Here is a 5,998-nt window from a genome sequence, read left to right as displayed (position 1 = left end):
GAAAAATCCAGATTTCTCCTGAATCACATTAGTTTCTTGCCTGTATCCACACAAATGGTGAACTCACTGACTGTAATTCATATAAAATATTTTCATGATTCTTTTTCTTTTCATCTGTTTCAAAATAGAATATCTGAAAGTGTTGTTTAAATCTCAGTCAGGTCCCAAAAGTCAACATTAAACTCAGGCTCATTAAAACAACTTTTCTCCCTCCACTACCTCCTTCTCCTCCCCCTTCACCTCCTCCTTCCCCTCTTCCACCTCTCTTTCCCCCTCTCCTCTCCCCTTCCTCCCCCACCTCCACCTCCTGACCTCAGGTGATCCTCCTGCCTCAGTCTCCCAAAGTCCCAGAATTGCAGGTGTGAGCCACCGTGCCTGGAGCCTCTTGTTCTTTAGTACCATCATTTTTCTAATGTTCTCATTCTTTGCTGGCTAGCTGAAGGACTGATTTAAAAAATAAAATTTCACACTGTGAAATCAACAAGATGAAGAGAACATCTGTAAAATATCCATATTCTGCATCTCTGAATAATCTTTTCTTTTTTTTCATATCAGTGGCAGTACAAAGTGGGTGGAGTTTCAATATATACTTCAGCAAATGACAGATTACAGCATGTAATGTATTTTCAAGATGAATATTCAAAACTATCAAGAGAATACTTTATTTCGTCTTTAATAAAGTGGGCTGTTTATTCAAAAAGCTCACAGGGACAGGCTAAATCCTGTAACCTGAGATAATCCAGGTACTATATCTTTAGTTTTGTTTTATCAGATACATATAATTGGATCAATGACTTAAGAATGTAATCAGTTTCTCTGCAAATTGTCCTTTGCTTTATTCATTTGCATATATATACTTGTGGTATGGGGATTCAAATTCCTCATTCTCAGTTACTAGAATGTTTCGCTGCCTTGCTGAAAATGTAACATTCGTATTAAATTTCTCTTGCTTAATTATAATGATCTTATAATGATATGATTAAAGTTTAGATAAACTATTTACTAAAAGAAGGGAAATATGGAAGTTACTTTGTTTTCTCTTTACTACATTGGAAACTCTGGAGACTTGTTGTTTAATATAGAGCTTAGTTCACTCTGTCAAGAACTCTTAATTTTGAAAAAATTCATGTTTTATTTGTTATTTCCCTCAAACATTGAATAATGGCTTAAATGATGTTAAATTCTCTCAGCAAGGTGGGAACTTGGCAGCATTATTAGTTTTTATTAGTTGTAGTTTCACTAAATGAACATTAGATTGTATAAGTATTTTAAAAAGAATAAGATATTCTTTTCCACACTGGCTGATTTGTAGAGTCAAATGATAAGATGCACATGTCTAATTCTGGCCAAAATCTAAAAAAACATTTACCCCCAAATCACTTTACAAGTCATACAATTGAACTTTTCTGAATGGGTTTCATAACTTTCCAGAAAGTTTTCAAAATGGAGTAGGAATTGAAGAATATTCTGAATATTAATAATCATTTGCATGTTGCCTTTGGTCCACATATAGAGAGGGCATCCTGCAACCGGGAAGGGAAAGCATCAAGTGTGGAGAGGCTCCATTCTTCACTTCTTTCTATTGTTTTTAAAGTAACCTGAAAATGCCTTATTTGCATCCACTTCCTGAATGTCCTATATGTTAAGATTGGCTACATAAAAGCGATCAGCCTGAAACTAAAAAGCAGTTTCGCCAATATAAGAATTAATCCAAATCCTTCTATGAAAAACAAAAATTGCATTTAATGAAAAGTTAAAAGCCTGGTGTTTTCCATCTATAATTGGAAATGGTATTAAAACAAATTGCTACAAATAGGGAGTTGTAGGAAAATTGTCAACTCAGCATTACATTTTTTTTTTCCCTGAGATACCACGTCCACTCATAAGTGGAATCATCTGTATTGCAGGAGCTGAGGGGAATGACGGAGGAGTGGAGAGGAATGCCTTCTGATAAATCAACTACAGACTCAACATGAATAGTCAAATTTAATAATTTAAAGACTCATGAAGAAATAAGTGATGCCAAATGTGCTTTAAGAAAAATATCTGTTTAAATGATATTAATGGTAAGGCAGAATATAGCAAGGTGAACCATACTGATAATATTAAATTACCCCAAGAGGCTCCCTAGTCAGAATCCCTACGCAGAAATCTGCTTGCCAACTGTCGTTCCTTTTCCCATTGGTTTAGTTAAGGGTTGAAGTTCTTCTTGAAGTTTCTTTTTTAATCATCAGATCCCGACCTTACAGTTTTTGCTGACTACTTTCCTTCAGGCTGTCTTTGCTCCTGTCAATTTAGGATTTCCAGGGAATTATTCTTCTTTGAAATGCATATTCCAGGCTTGCAACGCTGGCATATGTACACTGTAGAGTAATTGTGGAGGCCAAATGTTTAATTACACATGACAGCTGGAGCTGTAGGAGTCCGAGGCTTGCTTGAAAACAACGTATGCCCTATGCAGCCTTAAGAGAAGGAACACAGTTTACACATACACACACATACCCACACCCACACATTTTGTCCACTATGTGTTTTAAAAAATTAATATCCGCTAAGTTCAACTATTCACACTTGAATGTATTTAAGTAAGCAATATTAAAACATTTTTTCCTCAAATCTAACCATGCATTTTTACCAAAATGCAGCTAAAAATTCTGGAAGACCCTTTTTTTCTCTGTGAATGATTTGAAGATAAACCCAAAAACATTTGGTTTAGGAAAACAAGTGGTAGAAAGACAAACTATAGCTCCTGGGAACACATTACTAAAGAGTTATGAATGAAAACAAATTAAAAAGAATCAACTGAAAATGTTGAGGGCCACAATTTTCATTATATTGTTACCAGTAAAATATACCCATCTCTTTTGTAGTTATAAATTACCATATCTCCAGCACGTTTATATACCCACAACAGGGAAAACAATGTGACATTGTTGCGATGTTATGTTTAACATTGAGGTTAAACTTAAATCTTAGTGAAAGTTTCCCTTTGATGTGTTGACACTGAAGATTTGGTAATAGCTGTTTCTCCCCAAATGTCACACGTTGAACATCAGTAGATGATCATGGAACAGTCCTTGAATGTTTTGATAGTGAGAATAATGATGGCGTTCAGTTTCCAGGATTGTATTGAGAATTTTAAATGTGTATGGAATCCTCATAACCAATCTTCCCACATGCTCTGACTTTAGGATTTTTTTGTTCTCCGTTTTGCTGGTAAGAAAATGCATGTCCAGATGGGTTCAAAAACTTGCTGAAGTAACTAACATAAAGATAAGTGGTAGGGCTGGAATCCCAGAGGCAGGTTTCTCTATATATCTTATTATATTGCCTCCAGTATTTATTGCTATCTTTTTGCAGTTGTCAATGGAATGAAGTATTTGCAATATATGTGTATTTAATAATGATAATAATAATAATTTATACTGTTAACTACCCAAGGTAAGTGCTTAAGTGCATCTGAATGGTCTTAGCACATAATCCAAAAACAACGAGCCTATAATACAAAGGAAGAAGGGCATCTATACCTTGTTTTACAAAGGTAGAGGAGTCAGAGGAAGGAATAATTTAAACAGTCAAGCACAGGACTCTTCTGTTGTTGTTGTTGTTGTTGTTTGGAACGGAGTCTTGCTCTGTTGCCCAGGCTGGAGTGCAATGGTGCAACCTTGGCTCATTGGTCCATCCCCCAGGTTCAAGCAATTCTCGTGCCTCAGTCTTTGATAAGCCAGGATTATTGGTGTCTGCCACCATACCCTGCTAATTTTTGTATGCTTAGTAGAGACAGGGTTTCACCATGTTGGCCAGGCTGCTCTGGAACTCCTGACCTCAGATGATCCACCTGCCTCCGCCTCCGAAAATGCTGGGATTACAGGCCTAAGCCATAGCGCCCAGTGACAGGACTCATTCAAACTGAGATGCATTTTAGATTACCTATGGCTAGAAAACACATGTAAAGTAGAGATTCAGCTAATAAGGGCAAGTGTCACCTCAAATCCACTTCCCACTTCCATCAATAGAAATCTTTTTATTTTTAAATTTATTTTTATTTTTAATGTTTTTATGAGTATATTTTACCTCAAAGGAGATGCTTTACATACATCTAGGAGTTTTCTAGAAATCTGTAAAGGATCAATGCCTCCTTTCCCCATTGTCACTGTAGCATTGCTGGGCCAAGAGCGGCACCACTTTGTCTTCATTCTGCCATATTCTACTTACCAGCTTGTATCATGCCAAACGAGACTTTCTTTCTGCCTCTGTCAAGAAACAAATAACCACAGCTTTCTTTATCAATTTTTAATGAGAATGTATCACCCCTGCAGTTCAAGCTGAAAGAGAACAGGATGAGCAATAACAATGAGGGGTTTCTGGGACTAGCTCTGGGTAGAATTGGAAAGACACTTTCTCTCGTCATTCCCTAATTGAGTAAAGGTAAATGACACCCTGGCACTATCTGCAATGCACTTGGCAATCATGGTTTGGCATAAAATTGCAGAGCTTACCTATAAAATGAAGCATTTATTTAATTTTAAAACAGAAAAATCTACAACATTGACTCATTTGCCAACTAAAAAATATAAAAATGTGAAATCACTTCAAATTGTTCAATATCATTTTAAAATGTATCCCATTTGTCTCGTCTCATTCTATAGGGGCCACCTGGTATTTCAAAGTTTTTGAGTAATTCCTTTTTTTTTTTTTGCAACTAGAAATAGTTTTCTTTAAAAATTTCTTTAAAAAATTTTTTTTAAATACCTTCAATATTTAGGTATTTGCTTTATTTAAAGTTAGGGTTCAAAAGTGTTTCTACTAAATTACTAATAGGTGAAGAATGGTTTAAACTTTATTGTATATTTTAGATAAGGTCTCATATGTCTTTTGTGCTGCTAAGAGATGAATTCTTTGGTTGTAGCTCTCTTGGTGCCACTTGAGAAGGCCTCAACCAGGAATGCTATTTGGTATTGGAAATAGGAGACTTGAAACCATTTTGTGGGACAAATTTTGATGAAAGAAATTTAATGTTTTACAAAAAGCTTTATTTATGAGATATTATCACCAAGAAGGGAGAAATTGTTTTTCTAATTGCAGGAATTGAGATTTAAACCTTCAAAGAGCATCACCAAACCTAACTTGATTTAGCTCATAATAGAACAAACAACAAAGAAACAAATTTACTCACCAAAGTGCTCTCCTACCCTGGGCAGTGTTGGAAAATTAGGCTGATCAGGAAGGAAGATAGGCAGGGTCATTATCAAGATGGGCAGATTCTTCACAAATAAAAGCTATTTGCAAGGCCAACCTGGGATTTTCTTGGTTCATTTTAAGAAAGTAGATATTTTGTAGTTAGTGGTGAATTTTTATGACATAGTTGACCAATTTGAGTAATTAAGCCAAAGTTCCTTTCCTAATTTTTCTTCCAAGTTGTCTAAGTCAAACTAAAAATTTTCTGGGCAATGTAGACAAAATATCTAGTTGAGTTTGGTTTTACTTCCTCAACCAGCAGAGTCCAACAGACTTTCCTGGAAGTTCTCTTCTATATATTGCTGTAATTTTACTGTCTCTATCTTCCCATTCTAGTGCCTTTGTTCATAGCCAGGCATTCCATGACAAATAGTTGACTTGTGGTTAAAAACTTGAAAACTGCTACATATTTGATTTGTAAATCAAGTAATTGAGTATATAAAAATAAAACTGGTCATGGTGTGCTTTTAAATAAATTTTTGAAATTCAGGCAATAAAGTTTAATGTCTTCTATTTGGGAAATATAAAATGTATCTTCATCAAAATTTACTTACTAGAAAACATAAAGTCAGCTGGGCATGGTAGCTCACGCCTGTAATCCCAGCACTTTGGGAGGCTGAGGCTGGTGGATCGCCTGAGGCCAGGAGTTCAGGATCAGCCTGGACAACATAGTGAAACCTGTCTCTACTAAAAATACAGAAAATTAGCTGGGAGTGGTGGTGCGTGCCTGTAATCCCAGCTACTCAGGAGGCTGAGGCAG

This window comes from Cebus imitator, unplaced genomic scaffold (assembly GCF_001604975.1).
Source record: "Cebus imitator isolate Cc_AM_T3 unplaced genomic scaffold, Cebus_imitator-1.0 Scaffold202, whole genome shotgun sequence".
Lineage (NCBI taxonomy): Eukaryota > Metazoa > Chordata > Mammalia > Primates > Cebidae > Cebus > Cebus imitator.
Note: the sequence above shows the minus strand (reverse complement) of the source record.